Genomic DNA, 9,950 nt, shown 5'->3' with positions numbered 1-9,950 from the left:
TCTCTTTTTTTTATTTCTTCCCGTTTTTAAGGTCGCTTTATTGAGATATGATTAGCACATCATCTTCACTCACTTCCCATATGCAGCTCACAGGCACAAACAGCACCAAAGTCCAATGCTAGTAGCTGCTCACCACCTCAGGCAAAAGCTCGGCTTCCTTTAGCCATTACTGTCCCCTTCAACCATTACCTCTATTCACAGTCTTAAGTAACTAATAAGAACCTACTTTCTGTTTATCTATATTTCCCAATGCCGACTTTTACTGAGTAGAATCCTACAGCATGTGGTCTTTTGTGACTAGCCTCTTTCACTTAGCCCACTACTTTCAAAGTTTATCCATGTTATAACATACATCATTATTTCATTGTTGTTTTTTTTTTTGAAAAGCAAGGATGTTACTTTGAGGACTAAGGTGCATTGGACCCAAGTCATGGTCTTTTCAATCGCCTCATATGCATGTGGTGCTGAAGAATATTGAAAATGCGATGGACTGCTACAAGGATCAATTGATCTGTCTTGGAAGAAGTAAGGCCATGATGCTCCTTAGAAGCATGCACACTTTGTATGTCTTACACACTTTTGGCATGTTGTCAGAAGAGACCAGTCCCTGGAGAAGGACATCACGCAAAGTGATGAAAGAATGATGAACAAAAGTAACCCCAACCCATGCCTTTTCTGATTGGTTGGACCCAACTGGTTGGCACCTGACAACAACCTTCCTGTATTGTGACTGAATAATAGTCTGTTGTATGGATAGACCACATTTTTAAATTCTACTCATCTGTTGATGGAATTTGGGGTCATTTTCACGTTTTGGCTATTGTGAAGAATGTTGCTTTGCACTTTTGTGTATGTTCCTAGGGTATCCACCTAGGAGTGGACATGCTGGTTCTTCTGGTAAACCTATCTCTTGTAGCTTGAAGAACTGACATATAGTTTTCCACAGTGGCTGCACTATTTTGAAAATAAGTGCCTCCTGATCTCTGTATGAGTTCCACAAGAACCCAGTTAAACGTTCTGGAAGTCCCATTCTTCACAGGGGTATCCAGACTTTGTTATGATCCAGTGCCTTTCATTGCTCTATTCAAGAGCAAGTTTCAGGGTCTCTTGTGACAATCATTTGGTCTTTTCCTTCTTTCTTGTTATTGTGCTTTGTTTTGAATGACCTTTTGCTTCCTTTACTTATGATGTCCTTGATATTTTCTCCCAACTCACCTAGTCTTTGGTTATTATTAATGAGTAAAATTGATTTTCTAGAGAAAATGTGATATACTCAGTGTATTTCACATTTCAGGAGTATTCTTTGTTTTGCCCTCGTTTTCTGCTTTTTTGGATATCTCTTCTGTTATTTTTTTCACATGCAAATGTGTAACTAGGGATACCAGAAACCATAGCAACGTTATCTGAGTCAAAGAGTGGAAGTTGAGTATAGTAATCCCTCTGTCTCTAAAACAAAGTATTCCTGTGGAAGGGTATAAACTGTGTGTTTTCTTGTATCATACATTATTTCCATTACAGTGATTTTGGCTGAATATTCACACCACTGATATTCTCTAAATACAGGGAGAACTTAAAAAACGGTTTCACTCAATCACTCACTGACATCAAGTTGGTTTCAAAACAAAGGAATTGTTCAGGAGTTGCCAAATCACAAAGGAGGTAAATTAGAAATTAGATAATTTGTGTAAGGATGAAAATACTAGCCCAATGGAGGCAGTCATTATTTGTAACATCTTACCCAAAGTAATCACAATACTGGGTTGTGAAAACAAGTTTGTGATTTCATCTTTCTCCTCTTCTAAGTTCCTTTCTCCATCTCTGCTCTTCCACTCTAAGTCAAAACCCAACCCCCTGCCAAGCAGTCAACACGAACTCACAGAGTCCATACAGGACAAAACAGAACTCCTGAAGGAGTTCTAAGGCTTTAAACCTGAATGGGAAAATAGTGCCTCATCTTTTTCCCCCAGGCAAACTGATGGCATTAAACCCCCGACCTTGTGGGTAGCAGCCAAATTCTTGACCACAGAGCTACCAGGGCTCTGTACACACTGCTATGGTTGTGGTAAAATATCAAGAGTTCTAGGTGTGTACTGAAGATTAGTATTGACATTGAATGAAAAATGTAGTAGTGGTGCAATTTCCTATGATAATTTACTTGTATTTTATTTGAAAATATGCATGACAACTTGAGGACAAATAGAGGAATTATAGAGAAGTGGGCAATGACCTGGAGTTAGGAAAGTAAAAGGAAGAATATGTTCAGCATATATTAAACTGAAAGAACTGGGTGTGTGTGGGGGGACTCAAGCTTTGAGTTACAACATGGAAAGACACTATGGGCAAAATATTGATCTCTGAAGGAGCCATTAAAAGAGCACGGAATTAACATACAAAATCTAGACCCAGAAGGACTGGTCAATCCTTTCCCAAAGTCCCAGGAGCACTAAAGGCATCAGTGAAAACAAAACTCTGGGAATTGCAGAAATACCAATTGAAATGTTTAGACACTTTTATGAAGCACTGCAAACACTCAGTTGTCTGGGTCAAGAAATTTTATGGGTAATTTTTCAATGGACTGGAGCGGATTCATATCTGTACACATTCCAAAGGAAGATGACCCAACAATGAGTAAATTATCAAACAATATCATGAATATCTTATGCAAGGAAGATGTTGCTTAATTACATTTAACAATGGTTGCAGCAATACATCTGGAGCTGCAAGAAATTCAAGTCAGATGCAGAAGGGATTATAAAGCAAGGAATATTATTGCTGATATCAAATAGACCTGTGCTGTAAGCATAGAATAACAGAAAGATGTTTCCTGTTTGTTTTTTTTAATTGCCTAGACAAAAACATATGACTGATGATTTTCACAAGCTATGGAAAGCATTGAGAAGAATGAGAATTACTGAAAAATTTAGTGTGCTTATGCAGGACTAACAGGCAGTCCTTTGAGAAAAACCAGGGAATACTAAGGATTTCAGGGTTGGGAAGGGTACAGTCTTGGGCGGGGGGGTGGAGGGCAGAGTGTAAAAGGGAGCTGATGTTAAGGAGTCCAGGAAGGAAAAGACTGTTTGGAAACTGATTGTGTTAGCAATTGTACAATGCTGTTTGATGTGATTGAACTATGGAATGGTAAGATAGAGGCATGAACTCCCAATTAATAATGAATTTAAATAATTAAAGATGTGTATCGGGGTTGTGTCTTTTCACCACATGTATTCAGCTCCTATGGTATATAAATAAGACGGATTATATGAAGAAGAATGCAGAACAGGGATTGGAGGAAGGCTGACTACCACCTGCAATATGCGAAGGACACGAGATTGCTTGCTGATGTGAGGAGGACTGAAGTACTTGATGATGTAGATCAAGGACTGCAGTCTTCAGTATGACTTGCAACTCACTGTAAACAAAACTAAAATCCTCATAACCGAACCAATAGATACCATGACACATGGAGAAGAGACTGAAGGGCCCAATGATTTCATCTTGCATGACTCTACAATCAATGCTCATAGGAGCAGCAGTTGAAAAATCAGTATTTGCATTGGGCAAAACTCCTGCCGAAGACCTCTTTAGTGTGAAAGAGCAGGGATGTCACAATGAGGAATGACATGAACCTGACCCAAAGCCAGGCTATGTTCAATCATCTCAGCTGCATGTGAAAACTGGACATTGAATAAAGGAGAATGGAGAAGAATTGATACAAGCAAATTATGGTGCCGGTGAAGAATATTGGTAGCATGATGATATACCAAAAGAATGATCAAAACTGTCTTGGGAGAAGTGCAGCCAGAATATTCCATGGGTGGCTAGACTTCATCTCATGCACTTTGGACATGTTCTCAGGAGAGACCAATCTCCGACACAGGACATGAAGCTTAGTAAAGGGGAAGGGCAGGGAAAATAGGAAGACTGCCAAGGAGGTAGATTAACACAGTGCTTGTAACAAGGGGCTGAAACATACAACAATTGTGAGTATGGCACAGGACAAGGTAGTGTTAATTTCCGTTGTATATAGGGCCACAATAGGTAGAACGTCTCAATGGCACCGAACAAGGCGGTGGCTCATCGTGTTACCCCCACCCGCCCTTCCCCGCCACTCAAGTCTTCCACTTCCCTGGCTGTGACCACTCTCGTCTTACCGCATACCAGACCCTGCTTGTTATAGGATGCGTTGTTGATCTCTCGAAGCCCGTCTCAACTTCTTTGTCTCCATCCTAACAGTAACCCTCGGTGACTAAGAAAACTATTAAACTCTCACCCAAGCACTCATCCAACTTCAAGCACCAAACTCCCGGCCATGCAGTCCATTTCCACTCACCGTGCCCCCACAGGACCGGGTCGAACTGCCTCTGTGGTTTTCTGAGACCATAATTCCTGACGGAAAGAGAAAGCCTTGTCTTTCTCCCAAGGAGTGGCTGGCGCTTTTGAATTGTTGACCTCGTGGGGAGCATACCTCATGAAGCCAACAGGGTTTCTAATAGGTACAATATGTTTTTCTCTTGCTTTCATTTTAATTATAAATAAACCATTTCAGGTGCCCTAGACAACTTTGTTTCTCAGTATAATCATCAAAAAAACTCAAACTCACTGCCATCAGGTCAATGCTGACTCACAGAGACGCCCTGTGGGTTTCTGAGACTATAACTGTTACAGGAGTAGAAAGCTCATCTTTCTCCCTTGGAGCTGCCGGTGGTTTCAAACTGCTGACCATGCAGATCGCAGCTCAACACATGGCCACTACACCACCAGGGCTCTTCAGTTGTCCACTACACGCTTTCATTTTCAAAAGCATTTCTGGATGCTACCTTTTAAAAACCCCTCTCCCACTTAAATGCAATGCTTCTCAGCAATCCTCAAATCATCTTTTATCAGAGTCACCTGGAAAGTTTTTGTTTTCATTTTGAAAATACTGACACCCATAACTTTCCAGTGCCTGGTAGATGAATGAAGTGTAGAATGAATTAATCTAGAACGGTATGTCTCCATCATATCTCTTTGTAAGAGACTTCTTCAATGTTTATTGTGAAGGATGCCACATTCCATATTGTGGGGGAGTAAAATTGCCTGGAAGTCTGATATACTACATTGAGGACACTAACTGATCGTCTTTACATTAAAAATATATATATATATATATATAGATAGAGAGAGAGAGAGAGAGAGAGAGAGAGAGAGAGAGCGCTAAACAGAATTAAACCTGTTAGAGTTGGTGCCAAAATTATTATTTTACACAAGAGGCACAGGAAGGTTAAATAACTTCCTTCATATTGCACACCTAGTAAACAAGGTCATAATCAGCGGGATCTAGACTCTGTGGCACCTCTTAACACTATTATGATCGTTATTATTAGCCTTCTGGGAAGCTTGAGTTACATTTTTTTGTGCCAAATGATCTTGGTATAATGAATGACAGCAAATAATGGTCTTAAAGCTTCCTCCAAAACATACTGAAGTATTTTTTAAAGGTAAATTTTTATATAAAACAGTGGTCATTTTGTAAATTAAATACTAGGTATTTGCATTTTAATGACATTTGGAGACGATGTTGTCTCTGTGTGTCTTTATAAAGGCAGACTACTTCAGTGAAAGAAAAAAACACCTCCTATAAAATAGTATCTATTACACACATCTGTGAAGTAGTAAGGTTGATTTAAGTCCATCGTGCGGAGAGAACAGTGGAAGATTTGTGAGTTGACAAGGGACGGTGGGAAGAAGTGAGGTAGAACAAGCTCTACAGGTAGCCTCTGTATTTCAGGCTCTGAATCTCGAGCATCGCCACCCAGGTACTCACTCGGCCCTGCCTGCATCCCAGAGACCCGACTCTGCATCAGTGCATCGTCATAGGCTTCCTCTCCATCAGCGTGTCAGAGATTCCAGCAAAGGAACCGTTGAGGCTTTGCCTGGAGAGAACCAATGTCTGACTAAGACTGAGCAAAAAGGATCAGGGCATCCACAGGAAAACGTAACCCCACAATGTCCTTCTCTTTTGATTTGGGCTCAGGAGATGGTGGATTCAGGGTTGTAAAAATGTTTGAGAAGAAGCTAGACCAGAGCCCTGACTTAGTGATTGCTCGCTCTTTACACTTCCGTCAACCATTTCAACATCCTTGATGCTTCCACTTTCTATTAATTTCAAAATGTGCAAATAATGTTAACCTCATAAAATTAGTGAGATTTAAGAACTGTCCCATTTATATACATGCATTCTGTCGTGCCTATTCTTTTTACTGTGAGTGACAGAACAGATAGATTGACTTGAGAGTAAGTAACACATTCCTTCAATGCATACGAAATAGTTTCTTTTCAAAGGGACCTGATTATATATGTATCTGTTAACACACCAAAGACATTTTAAACAGTATACGGAAAATGGAAACTGAATGATTTCAGTGTTGTTGTTTGTTTGTTTTCTGGAAAGAGCATGGTAATGTGAAAGAGAGAAATGTTAATATACAGGCATTAGCAAAATTAGGGGAAGATAGAATTCTTGAGGTAAGTTCAGCGATCTTGAAATTATTGGTGGTTAAACAAAATCATATGTACAATAGAAATATGTATTCATGCTAACTCTTCCAGAGAACATGCTGAGACTCTTTCTCCTTTTTAACTACATACACATATACATTGGGATTCTTAGTGCAAACAAGGATTACAAGTAAAAAATAGAATTCATGAGTTAAATTACTTTTCTCTCTCAAAGTTCCATTGAAGTGATCACGCCTTTATTAACTATGGATAATAAGTACATTCTCACTAAGATGCATGTGCATCTTCAAAGTGTTTGAATAGTATTTATATCCACCACATTTAAAATGTTTTTAAATCTTAAATTTATTTTAAAGCTACATGCTCATTGAGCTAGGGCATGCTTCTTTTCCATCTGAAAGATAATATAAATGTTCCTTTATTAATAGATACAATATGCATATAATAGTGGATGGAATAAACATATAATATAGGAGAAGCTTATCTCAGTAAGGAAGAATGTTTGGGAAAGGCAGCATTAGAAAATCTGAAAAAACTTCATTGATTCAATAGTCCAAGAAATTTAGAAAATGGACATATTATAATTTTCAAAACAAAAGAATCTAGTTTCAAGAACTGTACCCCCGTGGTAAAAAGAAAAAGGGGTTTTGGAGGAGCATTGACAGTGTAGTAATGAAGCTTTGGGCTGGGATCTTGGTTATCAGCAGTTTGAAATCATGAGCAGCTCCATGGGAGAAAGACTGGACTTTCTGCTCCTATAAAAATGTATAGTCTCTGGAACCCACAGTGGGTCACCATGAGTCAGCATTGACTCAATGGCATTGTGTTTGGTTCTTGGTATCTTCGCTTACGATGAGAATAAAAATAAATCAGGTCAGTGGTGTTAAAAGAATAATTTCACCAATGGCACCTGGAATTTCTTAAAAGTTCCAATCAACCGTCACCTGGAACATCTTAGAAGGACAAATTCTCATATCATGAATTCTAAAGACACCTTGATTGTGCAGTGATTAAAATGCTCAGTGGCGAACAGCAAGGTTTGTAGTTGGAGCCCAGCGGCTACTTTCTGTGAGTCTGCTTCTGCAAATACTCGGTCTTGGAAGCTCTCCAGGACAGCTCTCCTGTGACCTAGAAGGTCAATGTGAATGAGAATTGACTTCAGGGCGATGAGTTTGGGTTTTGGCATTTTGTATTTGTGGGTTTTTTCTAAATCATAAATTCAATTTAAAAAATGAGCCATATATTATAAACTCCGGTGAAACAATATTGAAAAGGATCTTGACAAAATAGATGATAGTAAAGACTTGAAAAAATGAAAAGGGGGGAAGTTCTTAGGACTGAGTTCCCACAGCAGGAGAAAACCTCATATGTGAATATTTAGTTATTCCACTCACCTACAAATGCTTTGCTGTCTGAAATGGAGGGAAGCAGTCACATGTAAAATAGCATGAAAAATGTAAAATTGTTTTTTTAATGCAATAAAATACTACAATCCATCTCTAAATATTAGGACCCAGCAAGAGCATTTATGGGCTGTCTATCCTATCTGTACATCTGATCATCTTCCTTAAGAGGCTTCTTCCATAGCCTTGGAAAGTAGGCAGATAACTAACTCATAGCCTTTGTTCATTAAATGAGTGTGAACACCTAAACACAGTTCTCAATTAGACTCTTCTACAGAGATTTTGGAACTGTCACTCAGCTACTCTAGCTGGTGTCTTGTAGCAGAAATAAGAGCCCATGAAAGCCAAGACGGAAGTAAGCAAGAGCACTTAGATCTAAGACTTCTAGAATCTGAAATTCTCTTTAAATTTGGAAATGCAAACAACAACCAAAGAAGTTTTTTTCTCTCTCATTGTTCCCTGTTGTTGATTCAATTCTGACTCATGATGATCTTTTGTATGTCAAAATTCAATGGGGCCAAAAAAGTTTTCAAAGGTGTGATCCCAGGCCTGTCTTTTGTCAAAGCCGATTCCCCAGCCTGTTTTCAGAGATGACTCTGCAGAGGTTTGAACCCTTTGAACTTTTCAGCTGATAGTCTAGACTCGAATGTTGGAACCATTCATTAGAGGAAGGGGAAATAAATGCAGCTCAGATGTGCAACGTCAAGGTGTGGTATTGTTGTTAGGCACTACTGATTGGGTTTCAACTTATATCAACCCAACACAAGGATAGATAAGAGAATCCTGTGTTCTTGGCTGTAGTCAGTGCAGAAGCAGATCACCTGACATTTCTCCTTGAAGTCACCGGGTAAGTTCAAATCGCCAACCTTTCCGATTGCAGCTGATCACTTAACCCTTGGCACCAGCAGGTCTCTTTTTTTGCCTGTGGAGTAGTGTAGTATTTGAAAGATGGACAGAATGAGAGAATGATTGACAGAGATTGGCTAAGATACCCATGACTCCCTAATTACTGCTACTTTCCTCTTCTTACCAAACCAAAAGCAGACTCCTTGCCATGGAGTCCATTCGAACTCAAAGCTACCCTACAAGACAGAGTAGAACCACCCCTGTGGGTTTCCTTGACTGTGACTCTTGACAGAGGTACAAAGCCTCATCTTTCTCCTAAGGGGCAGCTACTTGCTTAGAACTGCTAACCTTGAGGTTAACACCCAACAACCTGCCAGGTCCAATAAATTGCAATTGTATTTTCAGGGACCAAATCTAACAAGTGTTTCTCTTGCTTAAAACACAATAATTCTTAAGGCTCCTGTTATCTCACTCACTGTGTCCACTGATTTAAAATATGAGTAACATTTTATCAGCTGTTGATGGGAACATTTAATATTTGACATTTGAAAATAGAAAACCTCCATCTTCTTTCCAAAATTTGCACAGGATATATGTCCAAGATGAGCACTCATTAAAAAAAAGACACCTTTTTAGTTTGTAGATGACGAGAAATTTTACTGTATGCAGAACAAAAAGAGGACCTCCCAGGACCGCATCGGGAGAATAGCCAGTATTCTGCCAGCTTCAGAGACGGGAGGGAAAACAAGCCTGTAAGAGACCCACTCCATTCCCACTTTGCTCAGTAGCTGGTGATTGGAAGATTCTCTGCGGCAGTGTAAAAAAAAAATGTGTTGTATGGCACTTACATTGATTTGCCTATATTAGCTGAAAAGGAAAGAGGTAAAAATTTAAATTTATAGACCAACTAACAGAAACAAAAATGTAGATTAATCAAAAGGGAAGGCAATCTTTCAAAGAATGATACCACACAGTAAGGCAAAGAACAGACTGCTGGACAGACACTAGAGGAAGTAGCAAGGAACCTGAAATCCTTTTCAGGCTTCTAACCCACAAGTGTCAAAGGAAAGATTAAGAATCTCTGCAGCTGAAATAAAGAGCAGGCACAGGACCAACCACTCTTACAGCACAAAACATGTTCTAGGACAAGCCTGACTCCAATGGAAAGGCTGGCAGAATACGACACCAGACTCTGGCCAAGGA

At 39.4% G+C, this 9,950-nt stretch overlaps 1 non-coding gene across 1 annotated transcript; it reads left to right on the top strand.

The window, feature by feature from the left end:
* The first annotated feature begins 9,427 nt into the window (after positions 1–9,427).
* Positions 9,428–9,565, top strand: LOC142425226 (small nucleolar RNA SNORA7). Its single transcript, XR_012779577.1, has one exon. It is a non-coding gene; the product is annotated as a small nucleolar RNA SNORA7 (small nucleolar RNA).
* The last annotated feature ends 385 nt before the right edge of the window (positions 9,566–9,950 follow it).

This window comes from Tenrec ecaudatus, chromosome 13, assembly GCF_050624435.1.
Source record: "Tenrec ecaudatus isolate mTenEca1 chromosome 13, mTenEca1.hap1, whole genome shotgun sequence".
In the NCBI taxonomy this organism is placed as follows: Eukaryota; Metazoa; Chordata; class Mammalia; order Afrosoricida; family Tenrecidae; genus Tenrec; species Tenrec ecaudatus.
This window is presented reverse-complemented; position numbering and strand designations above follow the sequence as displayed.